General features: G+C 36.9%; 1 protein-coding gene across 3 annotated transcripts in view; it reads left to right on the plus strand.

Moving 5' to 3' along the window:
• Nucleotides 1-12,321, plus strand: part of TNR (tenascin R) — a 481,637-nt gene that overhangs the window by 23,950 nt on the left and 445,366 nt on the right. The window lies entirely within an intron of this gene.

The following is a 12,321-nucleotide window of genomic DNA, read 5'->3' on the forward strand; positions in this document are numbered from 1 at the left end:
CAGTCTTGTCATCTCTTTAACACATTCTTTGGCTCAGTATTTGTAAACAGCAATGGATCAAGCCCAGTACTTCATAGTCGAACCACAAACAACTACAATGATCTAATACATATTGATTTTACAGAAGACATTGCTGAAAAACACTACGCAATCTAAAACCATCCCTATCTATTGGACCGGACAGAATATGTGCCTACTTCTTAAAAAGCTATCCACTGCCATAGCCGAACCTCTAAGCATAATCTTTGAAAAATCTTTCAGGACCAGCTCCTTGCCAAAAGTATGGTCACAAGCCACAGTTATCCCCATCTTCAAAAAGGGAGACCCCAGCCTAGATGAAAATTACAGACCAATCTCTTTATGTTGCGTCACCTATAAAGTCATGGAATCAATTATTAACCAATCCATCATCCTCCACTTAGAAACAAACAATCTACTCTCTAATAAACAATTTGGTTTCAGAAAAAAACCTATCCTGTAATCTGCAACTCTTACACTGCAAAAACATATGGACTACAAAACTCGATCAGGGCAAAGTAATAGACGCAATCTACATAGACTTCTGTAAAGCCTTCAGTGGTACACGACAAACTACTCCTAAAACTAAAATCTTATGGTATCTCTGGACACCTGCATAACTGGATAGAAGCATTCCTGTCAAACAGACAACAAATGTTCAAAATTGGGAGTGTCCTATTAAATTCTGTACCTGTCAACAGTGGTGTCCCCCAAGGCAGTGTTTTAGGACCAATTATCTTCATACTCTACATAAATGACCTCTGTGATCATATTAAGAGCAACTGCGTTCTCTTCACTGATGATGTAAAGCTATTCAACACCACAGACAACACTACTACCCTCCAAAAAAACCTTGACTATGTATCAGCATGGTCAATCAAATGGCAACTTCAACTCTCAACAAATAAATGCTCTGTCTTACATATTGGCAGGAAAAAATCAGAAAACACAAACTAAATAGGCAAGACCTTGTTGAGGATCCAAGCTTTGTCAAGGACCTTGGAGTACTCATCTCAAATGATCTAAGTGCTAGAGCCCACTGTAACTACATAGCCAAAAAGGCATTAAGAGTTGTTAATCTAATCCTACATAGCTTCTTCTCTGGTAATATCACACTACTAACTAGAGCATACAAAACATTTGCTAGACCTATACTTGAATACAGCTCATCAGTCTGGAACCCATATCATGTATCTGATATTAACACAATTGAGAAAGTCCAGAAATATTTCACAAGAAGAGTTCTCCACTCCTCTACTCATTGCAAAATACCTTATGCCACCAGACTTGAAACTCTAGACCTAGAAAACCTAGAACTATGCCGCCTCCGGTCCGATCTAAATATAGTATATAAAATCATACATTGCAATGTCCTACCTGCAAATGTATACTCCAGCTTCAGTCATAACAATACAAGAGCACACAATAGATACAAACTCTAGGTTAACCGCACCAAACTTGATTGCAGAAAATACGACTTCAGCAACAGAGTGGTCAATGTTTGGAATACTCTACCTGACTCTGTGGTTTCTTCCCCAAACCCCAAAAACTTTAACCTTAGACTGTCTACTATTGACCTCACCCCCTTCCTAAGAGGCCTATAGGGTGCGTGCATAAGCGCACCAATCGTGCCTACCATCCCTGTCCTATAGTTTTTTATTTTTCTTATAAGTATCTATCTCATGTATTCAAAACTATATTTATTCTTAAACCTGTACCTTGTAAGTAGTTGACAAATCAAATAAATACTTCAAAAATACTAAAATATTACTGCAAAACAACCAAAAACAAAATATGTTTAGGGCAATTCATTCAAGTGGCTCAGCAAGAAAAGATAAGGTCAGAGGAGCAGGGTCATAAATAACTGGAAATTGGACAGGCAGTAACCCCCCAAGCAAACAAAGGTTATTCACTTTTACATTTAAATAGAAATAGAACAGAACAGAATAGAATAGAATAGAATAGAACAGAATAGAATAGGAGCTGGAAGATCTTGGAGATCTTCTAGTCCAGCCCCCTGCTCAATCAGGAGAACAAGAAAAATGAGGGGGGAAGGGAAGAAGATGCTTTAGAAAAATCTTATTTTTAAAGATAGTTTCATCTTGACATAAAAAAAAATCACAGTTCTCATGTGGGATCTCATCCTCTCCCAGTTAAGATAAAATGGCAATGCTAAATTTCATACATTGAAATTCTTGGTGTTTTTATCAAAGGGACAGGGGGTATCCACAGTATTTCAGTGTATATGTCAAAAAATTATCAAGATAAAGAAGTATTTACCACCCACTTTAGCCACCCATTTGGCACATGTCTTGTGGTGGCAGGCATCATTAATTAATAACTATTCAGTAAATTTACAATATAGTACTTTGGGGCTATGGTTAAGGCATCAAGCTGGGAGACTATGAGTTCTAGTCCTACCTGAGGTAGAAAGCTCACTCAGTGACCTTTGGCCACTTGGTCTCCCTCAGCTCTAGGAAGAGTGCAATGGCAAATCACATCTGAAAAACCTTGTCAAGAAAACTTCAGGGACTTGAGTAGCCAGTCATCACAGGAGTCAATCCTGACCTGAAGGAACATCCCCCCCCAAAAAACCCCCAGTAAACAGGGTGGAGTGAGTGAGTTTGCCAAACAGATACACATAAAGTACAGGAAAAATTCATCCAATTGGTCCTACCCTACCAGACGGGAGGGTAGGGAAACAAGATTCTCAAAAGGTGGGGAGTTTGGGGCCAGCTGAATCTCAGAGGGGATACTGTTCCAAAGGGTAGGAGGTGTAGCCATAGAGAAGACATATCCCCTGGGTACTGCCAGAGGACCTTGCGTTGCACCATCCATTTAATGTTTATGAGGAAACACACGCTGCTGTAGAAATGTTCCATGCCACTCAAGGGAAAATCCTGGAGGATATGGTGATGCTCCTGAATCTTAAAGTTGTGTCATCTGCAAATGATTCAAACTGACTTCTGTTCTGCTAAAATTCATCATCCATTGTTTTTGCACTCATAAACACTATTTTGAGAAATGTGAGTATTTAGTGGATAAATGAATTTCCCGTCCTTTAAAATCATTTTTCATTCCATCATTCTTCATTCAGCATAATACTTCTCATAATGGGTTCTTTATCCTTCTTTAGCATCACGTGTCCTCGTTGAAATATTTCTCCGGGAACTGCATATAGTCTGTACCAGCCAATAAAGCAAAATGTAACATTGTGGCATATTTTTATACTTTAAGAAATATGTCATTGCATATTCCGTCTTTGTATGAGCACTGCCCAAATAATTATGGAGATCAAGACAGCAAATGGCATACACACTAGTCTGGTCCGCTTACATGATTATGTCACAATCATACTGTTGGCTGCCAAGAGTAAAACAAATCCAGGTGTCAAGGTAGATGAGCGTATCAAGTCAACTTTTTAATCAAGTCTGAAAATAAGAAAAGGTTAATTTTGGGTAGTGATAAAAAGGAGCGTCAGTCTGAGCCAGTGCTCTCTGCTCCACTTCTGATAAAATAAAGCTAAAGAAATTCTGCTGCCAAATAATGAATGTAATTTCCACTATTTGCAGGCAAACTTATCTGCCTGTGATGTCTTGGCAAGGTCATTTCAAAGCTTTGGGATAACAAAGGCAGAGGTGAAAAGGTGAAAGAAATTGTGTATAATAAAGAAAAATGGTTTGAAAGCCCATTTGAGGTAGTGTGGCTCTGAAGAATGTTACAAGTCATATTTAAAACTGCCTCTTCTATTCATTCCACACATTTTCATCTAAAAAAATATTTCCATCTTTAAGATGCCATCTCTACACCAACAAATTCACTGTACCTGACTCAGTAGCTCAATACTCAATACGTATTTATATTTATAGATAGATGATAGATGATAGATAGATAGATAGATAGATAGATAGATAGATAGATAGATGACAGAGATAGAGATAGGGATAGAGATGATAGAAATACACACACACACACACATACAAACAATTACATTCAATAAGTATTTATAATGTTTCTGAGCACCTGATGAATTTCAATTTAAACTATAGATTTAAGAAAAGGGCCGGGCAAAAGATGAGGGAAACATCTGTGGGAAATGGTAAATTGTACTATTATAGCAAAAGAAGCCAAAGCATATAGGAAATATACTTGGCTAAACCTTTTCAGCAGAGCTAATAAATAAATAAATGGCTTTCCTGTGTCACCTGATATCACAGTGGAAGAAGCAGTTTATCTGAGGGTCTGTCTTTCTCCACCTAGATCTACTTGCCCCATCAGATCTGGCAGGAGGGTCATGGGACTAAGGAAGAGGAAGAGAGCCTTTCAAGCCATGGTACCCACCCTTTGGAACACCATCTCTGGATATCAGGGTGGCTTCAACCCTATTGGCTTTTTGCAAAGGCCTGAAAACATGGTTTTTGCCAACCGACAATGGGACAGTTACACGAGTGCCATGTAACATCTATGCTACAGGAGTTGCACTGATTGCTGTTCAAAGTGCAGTTCAAAGATCTGACTATTACCTATAAAACCCTATATGGCTATAATCTCCTAGACTTTTTTTCCAAGTAGATTTGGCTCATCCAGTCTGAAGGCACATAGGGTGCTGAGTCTCCACCTGTTTGGGGGGTGGGGGTGTCCCTTCCTTTGGGACAACTTTTTTCCCTGAAGCAAAGTGGTCTGATATTCTCATGATTTTCCAAAAGCTCCAAGAGATAGAGCTGCAATGGGTGCTAACTATGATGGTGGCTGTTTGCTTACTGCCAATGTTTACAACTGTAGAGTTTTATTATTTCTTAGGTGTGCCACTGTTGCTCATATGAACATGGCATTAAGAGTATTTAGTCTGAACAGTATTCAGGCATTATAAATAAGATCCAATAAGTAAAAAAAAAATGCTCTCTCTTTCTTTTCTTTTTCCTCCCATAAGAGTCCGATATTACCAGGTATGGGAAACAGCCAGCATAATGACACTGAAGTCAGAGATAGATTGTACCACAAATAATGGAGGAGTGCAACATTATTAATCTTGTGCATAAAAGTATTTGGTTCACATCATCTTCAAATCCATAATGTGCCTTGTCAGCTTTAGCACTTTGTGTTGCATATACCCAGGAGTTGCTTGTACACGCATCCCACGTACACGGGAAGCCCCACAGTTCCTCCTGAAATTTCTCATCATTTATACATTGCTCTTTGCTACCCATAGCTCGTTGTGAGCAAACCAAACTTGACTACTCTGCAGTCTATTGAAATAAGATTATTTTCATCCAGCATGACTCTTGATCAGTTGGAAAGCACTCATTTTAGGGCTTTGCTTTGGGTCTGGGAATACAGCTCTTTGGAAATGGTGCCTTTGCTGGCATGTGCTCATATACTTGCTTCCTTTTTTGGCTACACAGTGCAATTGATTGCAACCACAGATAAGACAAGGTTGTGTATGTGATTCAGACTGGGTTTAAGGTAGGGGTCTTCAAACTTGACAGCTTTATAACTTGTGGACTTCAACTCCCAGAATTCATCCTCCTGTATTCTTAGCTCAGGAATTCTGGGAATAGAAGTCCACATGTCTTAAACTTGCCAAGTTTGAAGACCCTTGGTTTAAGGAATATTTGGAATAGCTAGAAAACTATTAGATGGAAGTGCTACAGGTTGACCAAATCAAGCTAATTGTAACTTATTTGGTAGTTAAACCATCATGGCTCATTGTCATGTGTGAATCCAGCCACCTTGGTCAGTTGCGTTCAGAGACAATGTTATCTATACTGACTGGCACTGTTTCTCCCATGTGTAAGACAAAGCTCCAAATAAATAATTTACTTCTGCCAATATAATGAAACTTAATAAATAAAACATGATAGAATAAAACTTCCAACAATTTTCATGTGTTAGCAAAATTATCACCCTAGGTGGTAATGCTGTCAAATGATGATGACGTACTCCTGGCATATTCATGTCACCAAGCCCTGGAAAAGGTTTACTTATATAGCAGGTATGAAAATATAAATATTTTGCAGGTATAAGCCTTTTTATTTCCTTCACCACTTTGGAGATTTTGTTACATGGTTCTGCTTGTTCTATACATCTCTATCTCCAATCCACTGCATAATTATTTCCTTTCGCTAAATTAAGCGGAACTGAGAATACAGACAAAAGCCTTTTTCAACTCATTCCAATGAGGTTATTTGTTGCTTAAAAACGGAATAAAGCAGAAAAGGGTTTATTTCGTGATTCTGTTCCATGTATACACTCCCATTTCCACTAGAAGCAGGCTCTGTCATCTTCCATCTCCCTTGCTTAGAGCTCTGCTTATTTCCATCAGACTTGGAGATTACAACACTAAGCATTGAGCTGAAGATTTCAACTGCCTTCACCATCATTGCTTCTAACCAAGAAATTCAGGCAGTTGTATTTTGTGTTTAGATGATGTTATCAGACGTACGTGGAGGGGGGTGCTTTAGCAGAAATAATGGCTAAGACCTTGACTCATTATAGTTGTCAAGAATCTTTCAAAGAAGTCATGGCAAAGTGGCAGAAAAACTGATAAAAGTTTATAGTATGGATGTGACTTATTTTTGCTCTCTGAGTAACATGTCTGTCTTTAAAACAGGCAAAGTTTACTTTTTTTCAGCTGCATTTTAAATGTTTGAAAGTTGCCCTGTTCCCAGGATTAGATGGACTATTGTTTATGTTAATGCAGTTTAGGATATCCATAATAGTTGACTCCTAAATCCTGCTGAAAAAAATGTCTATGAAGAATGTAGGTTACTTGCATGGATTCCTGGACCTCAACCAAATCTGATTTATATCTGTGGATCCCTTTAAGATTCCCTTTTTCTTCCTGACTCCAGAACAAAGCCTCGGTGATGGTTTCAGAGCAGAGAGCGAACAGGAAAGTGGGGAGGGGGTTGTCATTCCCCTGTTATAATCTGATTCCAAGGGAGAGGAGGAACAGCTGACAGGGAGTGGGAGTGTGGCTCCAGAGGTTGTGGAGGAGACTAAGGAAGGGCACAGGCCGGCTGGGCATTCAGAGGAAGATCCAGGCCCATCCCCTCTTCATCCTAGGGCACGCAGGGAGGAGCAGATAAGAGAGAAATATGAATGTGGTCTACGGGGGAGGAAAGGGCCTTGATCCCCTTCATGGGCTGCAGCTGTGAGGACTGCTTAAAAGGACAAACTGCACATGGGCCAGTGCTGGAAGCAAAGTGTGAAAATATTTCTGCTTGTTTTTTTCTATTTATAATTTATAAGTATTTTGAGTTTGAACGGAAGTTCTTACTTTTCGCAATTGTTTGTGGGGGAGTTTTTTCTCCAGTCAATGATAATTGGACCTTTGAAGCCAAGTTGAAGGAATTAAAGGGACTTCACCTGTTTTTTGTGACTTTGTTGCTTTTGTATCGCACCCTAGGTCATCACAGGGGTGAAGTGAGGGAAGAAAGAAACAAAAAGCATTACTAATTGGTATGAGTAAAAGGTTGATATTTATAATATCAACTTTTTACTCATACCAATTAGTAACTCCTAGCCATTTCTATAGCAATAACCCACATAATCATCAAAGTCATTGTTTTTCCTCTTTCAAGCATAAAGTCTAGAAGTGGTTTCCAAGTAACAACAAAACTATTTACATTCTTTCCCCAAATTACCTCATGGCGACATGGTTGTTCACTCACATTTGTGTTGGAAGCGCGATAAACAGATTTAATAAATAAATAAAATAAAATAAATAATTAGTGCAGTCAACTTTGCCATCTCCACCCATTCCATCATTTTTTCAATCAATTCCTCCATTGTGGAAGTTTTGATGCTTCTTTCCATTTTGGGTCAGATAGAATTCTGGTGGCCGTCAACATATGCAATAATATTATTCTAATTATTTTTTCCTATTTCTTTGTCTAATACTCCCAAAGAATTTTTTTTGTTTCCATTGTAAGTCCATTTTTAGATTTTTTTGAATTGAAACATGAATCTGTTCCCAATATTTCTTTGCCTTATCATAGGTCCACCACATATGATAAAAAGTATCTTTCTTACAATTACATTTCCAGCAAACATTTAGAACACCCTTATACATCTTTGATAATCTGTCATTAAATATTACTGGTACATCTTTTTATAGAAATTCTCTTTAACATTATAATTCAACATAAATTTCAATACTTTAGCCCACATATTTTCCCATTGCTCCAACATTGTATTATAAGTTTCTTGCCCATTGAATCATGCATATTCACTTTCTAGGTTCAAATGTAACAGCATTTTATAAACTTTAACTATAAGATGTTCATTGTTAGAACAGAATACCATTTTGAAATCATTTTTAACAGCTTCCAAATCACATTTCTTTAAATCTAAAGTAAACCTTTCTTACAATGGTAGATAGGTAAACCAGTAACATGTATGACTTTCTGCCTCCAAGTCTTATTTTGATTTGAGAATGGGTTCACCTTGAACAAAGGATACTATTTCATGATAGCTCCATCAACTGAAGCTCACTTTCATTTACTTTCTAAAATATGTTTTTTAGAAATAAATACCCAAAGTGGTATTTCAGAAAAAAACATTTTTATATATTTGCTCCAAATTCTATGGATGCCATGCCTAAGAAAGTGATTCTCAAAATCCACATTTATTTTAACTTTATCAAGCCATAGATAAATGTGCTGTCCAAACCTCAATTCATGGCCTCCCGAATCCAATAACCTCTTATTCTTGAGAGTCACCCATTATTTCATCCAAATCAAACAGCATGCCTCAAAATATAATTTTATATCTGGAAGACCCAAATCTCTTTCTTGGACATCTTACAATTATTTATACTTAATTCTTGGTTATTTTCCTTGTCAAATAAATGTCTTTTTGCCATTACTTAATTAATAATTATTGTATTACATCAATACTGGCAATGTCTGAAATAAAAATAACATCTATAGTAATATACTCATCTTGATCACAGAGATCTTGCCCAGCAAGATAATTGCATTTTTATCCCAAAGTTAACTTCAGACCAACAATCAAGTAAACAATACCTCAATCAAGAAACTGCCAAAGAGCCATCAGTAAATGAGTTGCTGTGGGCGAATAGGCGCCAATATAAATTCAATAAATAAATAGCCCAACCAAAGAATCTCTGAGACTGGCCCCACCCACACAGACAGGCAAGGCACCAGAATATAAACTGATGGCAAACAGCATTCCTTACTAGCACTGATGCCTAGGTAGGATAATGAAATGTCTGCAAGAAAACAAGAAAGCTCAGAGAGCATCAAGGACTCTTCAAAACTCCGTAGTCATTCAATTTCTTCATCAGATCATCCAAACTATTTTTGGGATTCATTTAGGCCAGCTTCAGGCTTGCTTTCCTAAATAGACAATTGTAAATATGCATTTTTGTTTGCTGAAACACTATGTTACATTTTTTAAAAGCTGCATTTTTCATCACCTAAAAATAAAACGGAAATTTTGGGGAAAAAGGGAATTAAAATGATTATTGAACGGCCAACACTTTTTATATTAACACTTGCATCAATGATTATGGCAACATTTTCAAGTGTCAAGTGCTATCAAATAATTTCTGTGATGGTTTAAATACTAAATAGAATAATATTGAAAAAGTGACTGAAAGAGATAAAGTCATACATACACAGAGACACATACACACTAACATACATATATTTGGCTGGGGTGTGTGTGTTAGAAGATATGTCTCCCAGTGCCCCATGTTATAGATCCTACATTAAGATACTGAGCTAGAATTTTCACATGCTGAGATTGTTTAGAATCTAAATATATTGGAAATAGAGTTTCTTCCATTCTCGTTCATTAATGAAAACCTTAAAAAATATTGAAATGATTGAATAAAAGGAAACACCATGTTCCACCACAAGTATAAACTGTCTTTACCCATTATGAGAATGAACTTAAATTTCTTTCAGTTTCTTATTTCCTGCCTTCTGTCTGTAAAATTTGGAAGAGGAGGAGAAGTACTAGTAACATAATTTGCAGTTGCTCAAGTGATTTAAATCTTTACTAACACTGTTTAATCATAACGATCTTTTCACCAACAAATATTAATATATTGTATTATTGACTTGTTTCAACAATCCATAGTTAAAAAATAAATAGCAGAACAACTGAGGTTTAATTTGTGTCTAATCATAAACTGAGGTGAAACAGTAGGCACAAGAAATTTTGGAGACCAAAAAAAGCTGAAGTTTATCTTTTTATTTCATTGTCACAATGAAATAAAAATTAGGTTGTCATGATGCCTCCATGTAGGAAGAAGGAATGGTGAGTTACATTACCCCTTTTCCCATTCTCTTTCAGGAGAAGAATTCAAAGTACTCTGAGGTAGCATACAGTAGATTACCTGACAGTTTTTTTTAGAAAAAGAGAAAAAAATGTATACCTCTTCAAGGGTTATTAGAATCTCCAAAGAATAATAAAAAAGAGCAAGAATCCAACATCAAGCAACTAGTATACCAATATGATAGAATACTTTGGAGAAGGCTTTCAAAGAGATAAATATATTGCTATGCATGACTACAGCCATTTCGTCATGTTTTCAATGTCTCTTTATTTAACACTACTCCAAAAAGTGCATACATTCAAAGGAATAACATTTGAGATATTGAAGGGGGTCATATAATAATTTGGGGTTCCACCTCAAGCTGGGGTTGTACAAGAATAAAGAAAAAATAAATCCAGACAGCCTTGAGAAGGAGAATTGTTTAATCCCCAAAGCAAACAGATTTCCTTTGGAGGTAGCTGCAGAGAAAATGGGCACAGAGACACTGTGTTTTTTATGGGGGAGTTTGTCCTGCATGGGGAAATATGTATGTGCTGATTCCAGGGTGACACTTGAGAGATGTGGCATGTTGTAGCTACGTGTCATCTATGATGTTCAATCTTGTGAATGTGCAATTCACTGGAATACTATTTTAATTAACTCTATTTGTGTTTTGCAGATCTTCTCCTTTGATATATGGATTAGATCTGGGTAACTTATTTGAGGAATGAGGAAGCTTGACTTCCCCCCCATTTGCTATTTTTACTTGATTAGCTTAATTTCAGCTTGACTGTCAGTGGAGACACTGATACTCAGTTCATTGGACCAGTATAAGGAATAAAATATTGTATATGTTAACATAAAACTTCCCACAATGGTTAGATATATTTATCAAAACATGAGGAGCAGCAAAGACTTTAAAAAAAGTCATTTTCTGTATTTTTTTTTTAAAAAGCACACTTATAAACTTCCAAAGTACTGTGTGAAAAAGAGATACTTTTCACAGTTTGTGAACAATAGGAAGGGGAAGACATCTGTAATAAAGAAAAGTGGGATGCACAATTTTGACTTTGATTGATTGAAGTTGCTGGAGAGTGTAGAAGGATGGAACTGATGAAAAAGAGTATCCTTTAGAACATGGTTTAAATCTTTTTCCTTTCCAAAAGTAATGCTGGAAACCTCAGTTTTCATGCTTTGTATTGAGTGTATTTCCAATTGATTGATTGATTATATGCCATCAAGTCATTTTCAACTTCTATCAACCACATAGCCTCCAATCTATCCCTAACCGTGTTCTTTCAGGCTTCCCCACAGTGTACTTATCCCCACCATATCTGAGTGCATCCACCTTTCTGGTAGCTAATAATGTTCCTCCAAATTTTCCAACATTAGAACCTTTTTCAGATAACTGAATTATTGAAGAATAATGTATCCAAAGTAGGATAATTTCAGTCTGATCATTTGTGCCTTGAATGAGAACTCTGGGTTGAATTGTTCAGCTTGTTTGCCTGTTTTTGGCTGTCAATGGTATTCTTAGTGTCTTCTCCAATACCAATGTTAAAATACATCAAAACTCTTCCTATCCTGCTGACATGAGTTGTGTAATTCTGATCTTTGTAAGTATAGACACATCTCAGTATTTGAATATCTTTTATGTTATTCAGCTTTGTTCGGGTATTTTCCCACGTCATTATAGTTATGCTTTTAAAGTTGTAGCAACATTTCGGCAGAATCTCATCTGCCATCATCAGGCTTCTGTATTGTGTTCGTCTGTGAGTCAGACTTTTACAGTTGTTTCAGTTTTAAATTTGGGGCTAGTCTACTGCTGTGCCAGAATGGTTTTTTCTTCATCCTGTTTGGTTGGGAGCCTTGGTCTGTGTTTATTGGTCTTGGATTGCTGTGTTCTGCTTGATTGGTGTTTCTGTTTGTGCCCAGATGTTTGCCTGGCTAGTGGTGTGGAGATTTTTTTGTTTGTGAGTGCAGGCTTCCAAATGATTGACAGTCTGGTGGAATCA

Source organism: Notechis scutatus, chromosome 3, assembly GCF_049901735.1.
Source record: "Notechis scutatus isolate UNSWTSFEM ecotype Mainland chromosome 3, rNotScu1.2, whole genome shotgun sequence".
Classification (NCBI taxonomy): Eukaryota; Metazoa; Chordata; class Lepidosauria; order Squamata; family Elapidae; genus Notechis; species Notechis scutatus.